Below are 15,713 nucleotides of genomic sequence, written 5' to 3'. Positions count from 1 at the left end.
TATCAAGACAGCATATAACAAAGGTGAACAAAGTGACTGTATAAGAAGCAAAAGGGGGAGTTGAAAGGATGGCTGTTCTTTTGCCTCTAGCTGAATGGGAATATTTTAAGCTTTGAATATTGACAAAGTTCAACCCATATCACTCTCAATGGCATAGGTTATTAAGCCATCTTTCTTTGCTTAGAACATCTGGTAGCCATTTTAGCACTCTGTCTCAAAATATGATCTGCCTTCATTACCACTTACTGTCATCAATAAAATGCTTTTGTTTTGTTTACTGAGCAGAACTCTAGCCTAGAACTGCTAATTCCAGAGGTTTTTACAGTCTGTGATTTGGCACTTTGGTGTTCAACAACTCTCCCTGTTTATGAGTACGATCAGTATGACTTGGCCCAAAAATATAACCCCAAAGCAGGTCAACTGACAGTCACAAATGTAACAGGGGTAGCCAAACTGGCTCACAAGCCACATGTGGCTCTTTTACCATTAAAGTGCAGATCAGAGAGCTCCCCTCCCCGCCACAATTCTCCACCTACCAGACTGCGAGGTGTTGGGGGGAGAAGCTCAGGACCTCTGCCTTGCAGTGGGGTGGTGTAGTAGGGACTTCTGCCCAGTAGGCAGGGGGATCGCAGGGCTTTTGCCCAGCGGGATGCATCTGCCAGGGCTCAGAGCTTCAGCAGGAGCGGAGCTGAAGCCCTGGCTCCTGGCATGTGTGCCTCAGCTCTTGAACTTCTGAAGATTGTCGTATGTGGCTCGGAGGCCAGTAAATTTGGCCACTCCTGTAATATAATACACAATAGGCCCACTGCCTGAATATATTCCCAGCTATTACATCTTAATGCTAATCTATAGGCTTTCTGTAAAAGAGGCTAAAGTATAAAGGCACATTTTAATGTGTTACATTTATGGGAACAGACTGAGTGGAAAAACAAGTGTGCGCAGACAAAAAGCTCCTACTCAAACTTACAGTTTGAGATTGAGTTACTTTATCCCACAAAACAGCAAAAAGCTAGTTGCAAGGCCATTATAGCAGAACTAAGGCACTCTTTGAAGTTCTTGACAAAAATAAGAATGAGGAGGATCTGCAGGTTAACAGGCTTCTTCTCAAGAACAGTGATTCAAATACTCTACAAAGACAACTACAGCCCCTAGTACTCAGGCTACTGGAGTAAAAACTCAAAACAAAATGTCTTCCAACATGCTATTTTAAAATTACAAATCAGAATGTCGTATTTCTGTAACTTAACTAACAGTCTCTGGCAGAAAGATAAGGAAAGGGTGAAATAGGCTAACAGCATGGTTAAAGCCACTGGATTACTGCATTGCAAAACAGCACTGGTAGGTGAAGCTGATTAAAGGAAGCTATGATTGCTTCTATAGGAATCCTTGCTGCAATAGCCTTGATACTTATAGAAATTAATGATGGAAAAGATCTATTAACTCACCTCATCATGCTTCTTATAAAATTAAAATAATCTTCATGGGAAACAAAAAGAACAACCCAGAAGATAGTAAACTATTCAGAAAAAGCTCAAAACATAACATTCAATGAAATTAAATACAGATGAAACAAAAACATAACATTATCTAAAGACATCAGAGCTGTTCTAGAGATTCTGCAGTTCTTCTCTGGAACATCATGTGTTGCACAGATCAAATTATGCATAAATAAGAAAATACTGATTACTTCCCCCCAAATAGAAATGGATAAACAATCTCAAAGAAAAGAAACAAATCTTCATTACATAAATCACTCCAAAATGGCACAATCTCTGAAACATATGAAGAATGTTGGAGCAATGCTTCCCATCCACAAAGAAATCTCTTAATCCCCAAATACAAGGAAAAAAGACAGACACTGGCCACCCGTTATCCAGTTCCTCAAACTTCACAGCCCCAAAGAAAACATGCATATTCAATTCACTTACCATAAAATTTCTTCTAACCAAAGATAGCTATATTTCTCCAAATGAAAAACAGATAAAACAGCTAAAAGTCATGCAGTGTAGTCGCTGTTTGTTGGCTCTCTTGCCAACAAAAAATGTCCACCCCCAACGAGCGGCGTTAGCATTGCTGGCATGAGAGCGCTCCTGCCGACAGAGAGCTGCTCACACCAGCACTTGTCTTCAGCAAAACTTTTGTCGTTTGTTTGTTTGTTTGTTGGGGGGGGGGGTTTCTTTAACACCTCTGAAAGACAAAAGTTTTGTCATTCAGTTGCCAGTGTAGACTTAGGCCTTGGCTACACTGGAGAGTTGCAGCGCTGGTGGTGGGTTTACAGGGCTGCAACTTACTCACCGTCCACACTGGCAAGGCACATACAGCGCTGCATCTCCCTGGCTGCAGCGCTGGCTGTACTCCTGCTTTGCCTGGGGTATAAGGATTGCAGCGCTGGTGATGCAGCGCTGCTCCGCAAGTGTGGCCACCAAAAGCGCTGTAATTGGCCTCCGAGGTATTCGGAGGTATCCCAGAATGCCTGTTCAGCCACTCTGCTGTTTTGTTGTGAACTCCGGGCTCCCCGAGCTGCTTATCTAAAAAACAAACACAGCTCGTTTGCTCGACCAGAGGCAGGCAGGGAGATTCCTTTGGAATGTTCACAGTTTGCTTGAGGAGAGAAGCAACATGGCGGGGGGGGGGGGGAGTCCGTTTTGGAGCAGCTGCTTATCTGGTCTGAAGGCTGTTTGCATTTAGTGAATAAGAGAGGGGTGGGGGAAGGGGTCGAAACTTTTAAAATGATTGAAGGTTGGTGCTGTGTATCTTCCAGTCCTTAGAACTTGCAAGGCAGGGAGCTGACACAGTATCAGCTCCAAAAATCCACTCTCTCTGTCTCCCCGACGCTCCCTGTCACTCTCCACCCCGCCCTCCTCTTTTGAAAAGCACGTTGCAGCCACTTGAATGCTGGGATAGCTGTCCATAATGCACCACTCCCAACAGCGCTGCAAATGCTGCAAGTGTGGCCACACTGCAGCGCTGGTAGCTGTCAGTGTGGCCACACTGCAGCGCTTTCCCTACACAGCTGTACGAAGACAGCTGTAACTCCCAGCGCTGTACAGCTGTAAGTGTAGCCATACCCATAGCCTAACTAGTAAAAGGATTTCTTCTTCTCAAGAGCTTTGTGCACAAAACAGCTGAAGCCACTATTAATTATCTAATGAGCTGCCTTTGATAGAAAGCCCTGTGTTTTCCTGGGGCCATTCACCTAGGTCACACAAGAACTTCCCTAAATCAGGGGACTCTTCAAGTGACTGGATCCACTGGCTTCATTGCACCTACAGAGACCTGAACAAAGTTGCCCTGGCACCAGACAGAATTTGATGCAGTGACAAATGTTTTCCAAACAGATCAAAACATTTATCACAATAAAGACAACTAAAGCATACCCTTTCATAACATTATGTATTCAACTAGACAGAGATTTTTCAGGGGAATCTAAGGCACACACATTTGAACTACAATAGGAGTTGGACACTGAAATCTCTTAGGCTTCTTAGAAAATCACAGTTGGATTATATAGTTGACATAGGGAAATTACAAAATCACAATGGGAGGGGAAGAAGTCTCTAGTCAGCAAGGATAGGAGAGGAGGTCCTCAAGGCAATCTCTCTGATTAACACAGGTCTACATGAACCCCTGACCTACCCTGCTGTGCCCCACCTTTCTCACATGCCATTGTATTTTCTAGTATACTTTTATTAGGGCTGTCAAGCGATTAAAAAAAATAATCACAATTAATCGTGCTGTTAAACAGTCTACAGTGTTAACTTTATTTTTTTATCCTAAATCTTTGCACTGCAAAAATAAAACAGTATTTTTCAATTCACATAATACAAGTACTGTAGTGCAATCTCTTTATCATGAAAGTTGAACTTACAAATGTAGAGTTATGTACAGAAAATAACTGCATTCAAAAATAAAACAATGTGAAACTTTAGAGCCTACAAGTCCACTCAGTCCTACTTCTTGTGCAGCCAATCACTCAGACAAACAAGTTTGTTTACATTTGCAGGAGATAATGCTGCCAGCTTCTTGTTTACAATGTCACCTGAAAGTCAGAACAGGTATTACAACAGTGCCATGCAGCCAGCGTTGCAAGATATTTACGTGCCAGATGAGCTCAAGATTCATATGGCCCTTCATGCTTCAACCACCATTCCAGAGAACATGCGTCCATGCTGATGATGGGTTCTGCTCGATAACGATCCAAAGCTGTGCAGACCAATGCATGTTCATTTTCATCATCTGAGTCAGATGTCACCAGCAGAAGGTTGATTTTCATTTTGGTGGTTCGGGTTCTGTAGTTTCCACATTGGAGTGTTGCTCTTTTAAGACTTCTGAAAGCATGCTCCACACCCCATCCCTCTCAGATTTTGGAAGGCACTTCAGATTCTTAAATCTTGGGTCAAGTGCTGTAGCTCTCTTTAGAAATCTCACACTGATACATTCTTTGCATTCTGTCAAATTTGCAGTGAAAGTGTTCTTAAAATGAACAACATGCTGGGTCATCATCTGAGACTGCTATAATATGAAATATATGGCAGAATGCAGGTAAAACACAGAGCAGGAGACATACAATTCTCCCCCAAGGAATTCAGTCACAAATTTAAATAACACATTATTTTTTTAATGAGAGTCATCAGCATGTCCTCTGGAATGGTGACCAAAGCATGAAGGGGCATATGAAAGTTTAGCATATCTAGCATGTAAATACCTTGCAATGCCAGCTTCAAAAGTGCCATGTGAACATCTGTTCTCACTTTCAGGTGATATTGTAAATAAGAAGTGGACAGCATTATCTCCTGTAAATGTAAACAAACTTGTTTGTCTTAGCAATTGTCTGCACAAGAAGTAGGGCTAAGTGTACTTGTAGGCTCTAAAGTTTTACATTGTTTTCTTTTTGAATGCAGTTATGTAACAAAAAAATCTACATTTGTAAACTGTGCTTTCACCATAAAGAGATTGCATAATGGTATCTGTATTTTTCAATTCACCTCATACTATTTCTTTTATCATTTTCAGAGTGCAAATATTTGTAATAAAAATATATAAAGTGAGCACTGTACACTTTTTCTGTTCTGTGATGTAACTGAAATCAATATATTTGAAAATGTAGAAAAACATCCAAAATATTTAATACGTTTCAATTGGTATTCTATTGTTTAACAGTGTGATTAAAATTGCGATTAATTTTTTTGAGTTAATCGCATGAGTTAAGGTTGTCGATTAATTTCAATTAACTTTTATTCCTCTAGCTCTGGAAAAACTCTGAAATAAGTAACATGGTTTGGCCCTGGGGGGCTTATTTTTCAATTTCAGATATTTAAGTTTCATTAAGCTTTCAGCAGAAAGAACAAAAATACTGCTGTTTACAGCTCATGCATATAATTCCTATTAATAGCATACCCTGCAGTACGGTGTATCAAAACCACATTTTATGCATTAATATCTTACCAGAAGTGATACTGTTTCAATGCAATACATGATCTATTTTTGTGTATGTGCTGGGAATTTTTGTATGTGAGCCTTGAAACCTATCTCATTTACTGGTTTGTTGTATATCTATTATCTATGTGCATTGTCTTTTTGTATAATAATGTTTGACTTAGCAAAATAAGCTATACAACTCATTGGCAAGAAATTCATGGTGAAATACTATCGCTGAGTTAAAAAGCGGATAGCTTCATGACCAGTTTAAAATTTGTAGATATGAATGTTAAGCTAATAACATGCATAATTAAATCTCATGCTTCAGAGCGTGAGTAAATCAACAACAGGAGTCAGGAAGAACTTTTTTTAGCACATTATTAGCCAAATCAACTGTTCTCAAACTGAGTGGTGGGACCTCAAAATGGGTCGCAGATCCATTTTAATGGTCACCAAGGCCAACATTAGACTTGCTGAGGCCCAGGGCTGAAGCTGAAGCCTGAGCCCTGCCACCAAAGGCTGAAGTCAAAGCCCACAGCTTTCAGCCCAGGGCAGTGGGGCTCCAGCTCCATACACACCCAGCCCGGGGTCATGTAGTAATTTTTGTTATCAGAAGGGGGTCACGGTGCAATGAAGTTTGAGAACTGCTGAGCTAGATGCATTATGCAATGTTTTTTCTTCCTCTAAACCAAAAGGTATTGATGACCCCACCATAGACAGAATATCAAATTAGATGAACCTGTGGTTTGACCACGTATGACAGCTTCTCTGTGTTCATCTCCACAACTTGTAGGTTTATCAAAGAAATATGATCTCTCATGTAATCAGTTTTTACAAACCCAGGTTCCTGTCATACTAAATCTTGATGCATCAGTTCCATTACTATTTGGTCTAGCACAGTAGTTCTCAAACTCTTCCATACAACAACCCCCATTTTCATACCAGGATCCTCTCAGGGAACCCATCTGATCTAGCCATTACTCCACTTCCATTTAGCAATGTGGTAAATTTAATGTTGATAAATGCAAAGTGATGCACATTGGAAAACATAATCCCAACCATACATATAAAATGATGTGGTCTAAATTAGCTGTTACCACTCAAGAAAGAGATTTTGGAGTCATTGTGGATAGCTTATGCTCAAATAAATTTGTTAGTCTCTAAGGTGCCACAAGTACTCCCATTTTAATTCTTGGCTGCTACTACTTTACTCACCTTATCTTTGGTTTCTCATTCGTTTGTGTATGCATATGTATATTTTATATATACACATATAATAGACACACTAAGAAATGAACTAAAATAATTCTGCAACATAAGAGGACAAAGGAAAATGAAGACGAGAACAAAGTTATAGAGATATGTCTGATTATGCAAAGATGGTGAGCACTTCCAATTTTGATTTGCTGCAGCTGGAGTTGCTGCTCATGACCTCTAAAATTATATATGGAAATACACAGTTAAGGCCCCCAAACGAATATATGAAAAAAACAAACGTGTCTTTCAAAATCAGTTTAATCTCATCTGGGACCACAAAAATTAAAATGCCTTAATCAGAATTATATGGTTATTACATGGCATCACTATAAGGCAGAGTAAGGTCATTCAGGTGCTTTAACTGTACATTTCTTATCTTAACATGTTCAAGTATTATAACTTTAGCTTTGAATTTCCTGGGTTTGTAATATTTGGTTTGGGGATAATTACAACATCCATACAATGTTTGTTACCATGAAGTACTGCTTCATACACTCAATCTTAACTTCAACTTAAATTAAATCTTCATCTTAGAGTATAATGTGATTGTGCACATTAAAGCAATATATATTTCTTTACTATTTTAATTCTCTTCTCCATTTCCTGTTATTGTGTTCATTTATGTTTAATGTCCTAAAAAATCTCAAAATTCATTTCTGCTATATTTTGTGCAATGGATGTTTTTTCTTAGAGTGTCTATCTTATTTGTCACGTTTCTGTGACCTCTGCTCTTCAAAATACCTATCATTCTACCCTTGGGGAAGGGAATAGTACTGGCTAGTACTGGAATGAATACAGCACTACTGTGACATTCCCCTCTGGTGTTATCTGGACTGGTGATCTCCTAGGTCACTCCAATTCTTAACTCTGGGAACCAGACTTACCCTGGTCTGCTGTGAGAATCCCCACTCCTAGGCTGTTCACGCACAACCTCTGGCCAAAGGGTATGGCTACACTTGAAATTTCAAAGCGCTGCGGCACTGATTACACTGAGGCTTTACAGTGCTGTATCTTGCAGCGCTCAGGGGGGTGTTATTTCACACCCCTGAGCATGAAAGTTGCAGCGCCGTAAAGTGCCAGTGTAGCCAAGCCCTAAGCTGCTCCTTGGATTGTGCAGCTGAATGACACTAACCAATATCTCCAGTCGCAGACACAACCCTAGGACCCTCCGTCTTGGAGTGTCCAGTTATGCCCGCTGGACACTACAAGCTTATATCAGTTTGTCAATTTAATAAAGAAATTGATATGTACCAGGCTTGTTATCCCAAGGGGAGTCTCTGCACTGCTTCAGGTAGAATAAACAAACAGATTTATTAACTATAAAGACAGATTTTTTTTTAAGTGATTGTAAGTCAAAGCGTAGCAAGTCAGACCTGGTCAAATGAAACAAAAGCAAAATGCATTCTAAGCTGATCTTAACACTTTCAATGCCCTTACAAACTTAGGTGCTTCTCACCACAGGCTGGCTGGTTGCTCTTTAACCAGGCTCTCCTCTTTGATTAGCACTTCAGTCGCTTGGTGGTGGTGGTTGTGGTGGTGGTGTCTGCAGATATAGGTGGAGGAGAGAGGAAGAGTATGGCAAAATCTCTCCCTTTTATCATGTTCTTTCTTCTCTCTTGGCTTTGCCTGCCCCACTCCCTTCAGAGTCAGGTGAATATCATCTCATCAAAGTCCCAAAATGGCCAAAGGAAGAGGGTTGACTCATTTGAGAGTCCAACAGATCCTTTTGTTGCTGCCTAGGCCAGAGTCCTTTGTTCCCGTGAGGCTGGGCTGGGTTTGTCCCATACCTGCCCTAATGAGGTGTGAACTGCCTCTCTGCTCTTGGAGAGTTTTTGCCTGGGCTTATTTTAAGTCACAAGGCTACATTTTCAGCCTCATAACTATATACATGAAATTATAACCTAAAACATTACTGTAACAACAATGCTCAGTGCATCATGAGCCTTCCGAAGACACCCAACATGACAAACTTTGCATTGGATTCCACACAATCATTTTACAAGGATGAACATGGGGGTGCTGGGTGTTCCCCAGAGGCACAGAGAGTCACAACTACCAGCTGATGTCTACTTTTAAAAGCTGCTGAATAAAACAATTCTTCAAATGTTTCCCTTAAATTGAACTGCACCTCCCAGGGCCTATGCTGACAATCACTTAATCACTCTGTAAAACTGAAAGAGATATAGTATTAATATTGATATATAATGGTTACCTTGCACAATAAAATGCAGCTCCTATCTGCTCATGCCCTTCTGTTATCTAAAAGGCCTTTCCCACAAGGGAACACCCAGCCTAAAAAATTTACACAAATGATTGTGAGCCTTTGTAATATTACTGTATGATAATAAGAAAAAATCCAGCCAAGAGCTGTAATCCATAGTCTATTTTATCAGGATCTGTGTATTATACATAAAGAGCAAACTGTGCCAGAGTGCAGTGCAATAGCACATTCCCAGTAGGCAACATGACTGTCCTCTGCATCCTTGCATAGGTACAAAGGAGACGGTCTATAACAATTGCTACTGAGGAGCCACTGAGAGGAGAGTTCCCACATTCAGGTTTTCAGGACTTTGCTGAACCCCATTCTGGAGATGTTTGGATCTGTTAGGTTTTTAGGGATTTTGCAGCACAGAAGGCAAGGCTTTGTGTTTTGCTTGGTTTTGCTTCTGGTAACTTGTTTTTATGTACTGGTATAAAGCATTACTTCTGTTGGACAAATCACTTGATTCCTGGTTTTATTTCTATTGCACCCCAACAGCTTACAAGTGGAATGATGTTTTTCTCTTCTAATAGCTCTTTTTCTCTTCCCCCACCTTATTAAAAATTCATGTTTTACTTTCTCTAAAACTGCTTTTTGTAATTATTGTTTTAATACAAGATCATAATAATACCCTTTCCCCTTGTTTTTAATGGCCATTGGCAGAATGTCATTTTTACCCATTTGAGACTATACTTACTGCTCTGCTGAGTGTGCTGTTTTCACTGATCTGGGGAAGGATTTGGGATGGCATCAAATTAGCTTCACAGTTTTGTACAGCTAAACTAATAAATTATATTTCAGATAATGTTAATATTTCTTGTGACTACAATATTATTTAAAATGCTGCTCTGCTTGCTGACATACAAAAGTTGGGGTAAGATGGAAATAATCCATAAATAAGGTCCAAAAGCAGTAAAACACTCTGAGGAAAAAGGACTAATGTCTTGAAAATCTATAACTTTAAGCTACCTAAATGAAATATTTTTAACAAATGATTAAAGATGAATTCTATATGCCTGCTGTCTATGTACTTATAATGCACTCATTACTCTAGCAGCTGAGCACAAATACAAATACTGCACCTCTATGATGTCCTATGATGGCCTCACGGCATTTTTCTCATACATTTTTTCCACCTGCTTGTTTTTCACATTAGAAATACAGGTTGTTCCCTGTTGTTGCTCTTACACCCTGTTGAGGGAACTGGAGTGGGATAACCTGAAATCTGAGCTGTAGCTTTCCCTGTACTCAGCTGACGGGAGAAGGGACGCTGAGTCTGAGGACTTGTCCACATACACAAGTTGTACTGGTGTAGTTAAAGTGGTACAACCCACTAACCTCCTACGGTGGAGACAGTTATATCGAGGTTCTGAGCATGTTGCACAAAGTGGTGAGCACCCTCAACTCTCAATGAAATCAACAAATTGCAGGAGTTTAGTACTCAACAGGATTGGGTCCTAATTTCCTTATTGATTAACATTAATCTGCTTCTTAAAACATTCTCATTTAAGAGACATTGCCATTTTAGAATGAAGATTTTCCATTGAGAATCAGTGATGTTCCAAAAAATTACACTATCTACTTTTTATTCCAGTTGGAGTAGGTCTCAAAGAAATACATGTATAATGAGAGGCATTACTAAAGTAGTCCTGTGGAGTCTTGCTGATGGAAGCAGCCCCATATGTCATTGGCCAGTGTACATGCATTATTTTTAAACTAAATCTGACAAATTCCTGTTTGCAAATCAATTGGATTATTTATGAGTAACAGTTGCAAGACTGGACTCTTAAACTAAAACAAAGGATGTATTTCCATTAATAACTGCACTTCATCCAAGTTTAAAATTTTCATTAGCACAAACTTTCTAATAATAATTTATCTTTATAAATGACTTAGCACAAAATTATAATGTATTCAGTTTTTCCGCTGTTATACATTTCTAAAGGCTTGCTTTAAGTTGAAATATGTGATATTTCACTTGTAAGATAAAAAGCATTTTTAATTAAAGGAAAAGTAATGAAGAAATAAAATAATAGAACTAAACATGCAACATCTAGAATCTAAGGTATATGACATTCATTAGCAGGAATTTCCTACTTTCATACGCTGAATGTTTGTTGTTCTCTGCTAGACTTAGAAATGTTTAATGACTCTTAAACTTCATAATTCAAGTTACCTTGGGAAAATAGAGCCAATCAGTAATTTAATATTAATAAAAATTGATTATTCAATCTCCAAATTTAAAGTTAATTCTGGTCCTGATCTTGCAAAGTAAGTATGTAAGTAGTCTTATTGACTTCAAAGGGACTGCTCACCTGAGTAAGGGTTTGCAAGATCCAGCCCAATAACCTAATCATCACCAGATTCACTATTAAGGCCTCAAGCTATTATTTGATTTCATGACTATTCCACTTCAGAAAAAGGCATTTTGTAACAAAAATATTATATCCTCTTTGAAAACAAGTAAGTCATTACAACCTATTTAAACAAGTGGAGTTCTGCATGGGCACAAGAGACCTATCTGCACCCATCACAGTGCAGGATTGAGACCTAAAGTATGAGGTAACAATCTTACATGATGAGCACTCTTAACTCCCTGTAGCTTCAGTGGAAGTTGAAGACCCTCTGTTTGTAATAAGAACCCAATCCAATTTCCACTGAAGCTAATGGAATAATTTCCAGTGATTTCAATGGGAGTTTGATTAGGCCCTGTGGAAGTAAAAACCATGGTTGACACATTGAATGATAAACTTCCTAAATCTTGTTAATTTCTTGTTAATTAAATTCACTTATCTGTAAACCAGTTGAATGACATTAGGGGAATATCTTTGTCTCTAACTTACTTTATTATGTTCTGAAACACAATCTTTAAATGAAATTAAAGGTGTTTGTTTAGTTAATATCTGTCAATATTTTGAACACCTGAGCCTTTGACTTCACTGCAGTCACTCTCTAATATAAAAAAGGAATGTTACTCTGTCATCCTTTTTTCCTCCACCTGTCAGCCTGACAAAGCTACCTGTTGATGTTTTTTTCACTTCACAGCTGATCAAACACCTTCATCATCATTAACACTGACTAATCATATCACATTTTTATTAATTTTTAAAGTAGTGTATTGTGAGCACTAACAATGACCTGAAAGCACTAGCAACGATCTGAAAGGGAACATCTGTCACTTGTCTTTGCACTTGAATCCGAGCCTCTTTTGGGGTCTTTATTCTTGCTAGTATTAAATAGAGTAGGTCTCCTTTTGCTTTAATAATATGTAATGGTCACAAATGTGCCAGGTACAAGAAGATAAATTGCATTAACTCAGAACCACCATGGTTAATCAAAAGAGAAGCCAGATCCTCAGTTCTATTTTCATACAAAACCCCCAGTGAAGCCACAGAGACTGAATCTTCTGATGCCAAAACTGATCAGAAGTAACTCCACTGAAGTCAATTAAAGTTGCAACAGTGTAACCCTGATGTAAATATGGGAAAACAGGGCCCAAGACTCCACCCCTTTCTCCATTAAGTATATCGGGGTCGGCAACCTTTCAGAAGTGGTGTGCCGAGTCTTCATTTATTCAGTCTGATTTCAGGTTTTGCGTGCCAGTAATACATTTTAATGTTTTTAGAAGGTCTCTTTCTCTAAGTCTATAATATATAACTAAACTATTGTTGTAGTAAAGTAAATAAGGTTTTTAAAATGTTTCAGAAGCTTCATTTAAAATTCAGTTAAAATGCAGGGCCCCCCGGACCAGTGGCCAGGACCCAGGCAGTGTGAGTGCCACTGAAAATCAGCTCGCGTACCACCTTCGGCACCCGTGCCATAGGTTGCCTACCCCTGAAGTACATATTTGTAGGTTTAAGCACATAGAGAAGTGTATTAGTTATAAACTTTTAGCCTAACTACAATGAACAGAAGCCAGACATAAGAAATAGTATGTAAAATAAATATTGACTGGTCAGTAAATGGAATATGCCTTGATTATTTTTCTCCATTTTCTGTCACGAACAAATAAATCTATTAAAGTAACTGAGCTCTTTCAAGGGAAAGGGGCAAGAGTGACTGAAATGCTCCAGGCCCTCATCCCTAGGAAACTTCATGCCACACCAATGGTCCCCTCACCTCCTGCAAGGAAAGCACCTGGAGCTGTCCAGAGACTCCATAAACCCAAAGAGGACAGATGATATAGTGAGGGGCAGACCCTGGCACTAGCAAACTCCAGTACCTTTAGATACTATAGACACTTAGGACTACTGAGGGAATCTCCGGGCTGGCTACTTCTTGTTTTAATCTCTTCATGTTGCAACCATCTCATAGTCAGCCCACTGTCAATGACTGGGAAAGAAGACAGGGAGACGGCGGGCAGCGGGGAGGGACGAGGATGATGTTTTAGAGGGGAGGGCTGGATCAGAAACAGAGGGGGAAAAGGAACAAATAATAGGGAGGTGTAATGAGGTGGCTCCCCCCACTCCAGTGGAAAAAGGGTTAAAGTCAGCCCTGGGAGAAGGTTGTGGCTGAGAGCCGCTAAGCTGGGATGATTGGGGAAGCAGCATCAGCTGGGCCATGCCCCAATCAGGCCACAGCTGGCCTGTGTAAAAAGGCTGTGAGCCAGAAGCCCAAGAAGTCTCTCTCCAGGCTAGGAGAGAGCAGGGCCTGGCTGCCTGCAGAAATGGTACTGGGAGTGAAGCAGGGCTTGGGAGAGCCAGGGGAGTTCTAGGCTGGCAACTCCCCAGGCTGCAGGGCCTGGGCCAAGGCCCATAGAGGTACTGGGAGGCAGAGGAAGGCAGTAGGTCCAAACCCCTTTGCCTATGATGAGTGGCTTATACACTGCAGTCTGCCCCAGGGAGTGGGGGCTTGGTGATGACTGGCAGTAGCCCAGACTGAGGCAAGGTGGGGATAGCGGGTTGGGGGATCTCCTGGGTGGGGAGACCCTGAGACTGTAGGAGTATTGCCAGGGGCAGCACCCCAAAGACAAAGGGCACTAGGAGGGACATAGGGGGCAGGGGGGCAGCAGCAGCAGGTCACCAGCATGCAGAGGGTGCTCTGGAGGCTGGAAATGCTAATTCCCTGAGATGACCAGCGGGAGGCACCACAGGAGTCCTGCACGTTTACAGGAGGGAAAAGAAGAAAAATCTGAATTTATCAGATGTGTGACAAAACTTGGCCTCAGCCACTTTGCTTTATGTGTTTATATCCCTTTCGCTTAACCTCTGTCCTCTCTCTTTTAGTTTATAAAGTCTGGGGGGCAGAGACCTGTCCCAACTTATGCCTCTAAAGTGCCTACCACACTTTTGGGTCCTTGATGAATAATAAATAGTATCACTCAAAAAAAATTCATCCTGACTGGCCTGCATTTTAAAAAATGCTCTGTTCTAATCTCCCATTTTCTCCCTGCATGGTTCAGGAACAAGTGTCAATTTTTGTTTGTTTGCTTTTTGTTATTCTAGGACAAGATTAGACATTGGGCAAATGTTTATCATCAAGCAATTAAAATATTTAAGTCCCTGCTAGGAAGACATATATTTCTCAATCCTATATAGCGCTCCATGACCTAATTGGGTGAGAGGCCTGTTTTTTATATGTAACAAAGGAAATGTAAACAAAAAGAAGAGTAGGAATCCTGAAAGGATATCTGGTTTTTTGCTTTAAAAAGAGTGTGTGGGTGGGAATCAGGGCCGGTGCAAGGATGTTTCGCGCCCTAGGCGAAACTTCCACTGTGCCCCTACCCTGAGGCGCCCCCCTCCCCCATGGCAGCTCTGCCCTGAGGTGCCCCCCTTTCGGCAGCTCCCCAGCCCCCACCTTCCATCCGGAGGCAACCCCTGCCACAGCTGACCCCTGCTCCGCGCACGAGCACCCCGAGCACACCGTGGCTGCTTCACTTCTCTCGCCTTCCAGACTTGTGGCACCTAAGCTGATTGGCGCCGCAAGCCTGGGAGGCGGAAGAAGTGAAGCGGCCACAGCATGCTCAGGGCAGGGGTGAGCAGGGGCAGGGAGTGCCCCTGCGTGACATCCCCTCCTTACTTGCTGCAGGTGGTGCTCCCCTGCCCTCCGTGTGCTCCCCTGCCCCACCTCCCTCTGCCTAAATGCCGGTGGCAACCGGGGTGGCTGAAGATCCGGCCGCCATGGTCGCTGCAGAAGAAAATGTCGCCCCTCAAACGCCGGTGCCCTAGGTACCGCCTAAGTTGCCCAAATGGCTGCACTGGCCCTGCTGTGAATTGCTCTAAACTGAGAGAGCTTAGGGTGAAATCCTGACCCTATCCATGTCAATGGGACTTAGGAGTTTTGCCATCACCTTCATAGAGGTCAGGATTTCATCCTGAAAGTGCAAAGTGAGTAATCTGAAGTGATGGAGAAAGTTCTTGTAAGGGGAGATTGGAGTTGTTACCTTGTTCCCAGAAAAAGGTTTGGAAATCTGTCTTAGTCCAGAGGGGCACATGCAAAGGGTTTTCAGAAATATTTTATCTTTAGTTTGGTTTAGTAGCAGCCAGGAAAGGTTTCTCTCAGCAGTAATAGAGAATAAGGATGATGATTTGCACTTTTTTTATAGCACCTTTCATCAGATGTTATCAAAGTACTTTGCAAAGTGAATCAAGCCTTAAAACAACCCTGTGATGTGAAGTATAGAAATGAAACAGTACTCATTTTACAGCCAGTTAACCTAGCCTTATCAGCCATTCTGAATTTTATAGATCTGTTCTAATTTTACTTGAGCAATCTCATGTCTTACAAGTAATACCTATGAGGGATTAATGGTTCCCAAAATCAGCTTCAGAAGCCCACA

General features: G+C 41.0%; 1 protein-coding gene across 2 annotated transcripts in view; it reads right to left on the bottom strand.

Annotated features, from left to right (window-relative positions):
* Positions 1-15,713, bottom strand: part of PDE11A (phosphodiesterase 11A) — a 218,185-nt gene that overhangs the window by 185,040 nt on the left and 17,432 nt on the right. The gene's annotated exons all lie outside the window — the stretch shown is intronic.

This window comes from Gopherus flavomarginatus, chromosome 10 (assembly GCF_025201925.1).
Source record: "Gopherus flavomarginatus isolate rGopFla2 chromosome 10, rGopFla2.mat.asm, whole genome shotgun sequence".
Classification (NCBI taxonomy): Eukaryota; Metazoa; Chordata; order Testudines; family Testudinidae; genus Gopherus; species Gopherus flavomarginatus.
This window is presented reverse-complemented; position numbering and strand designations above follow the sequence as displayed.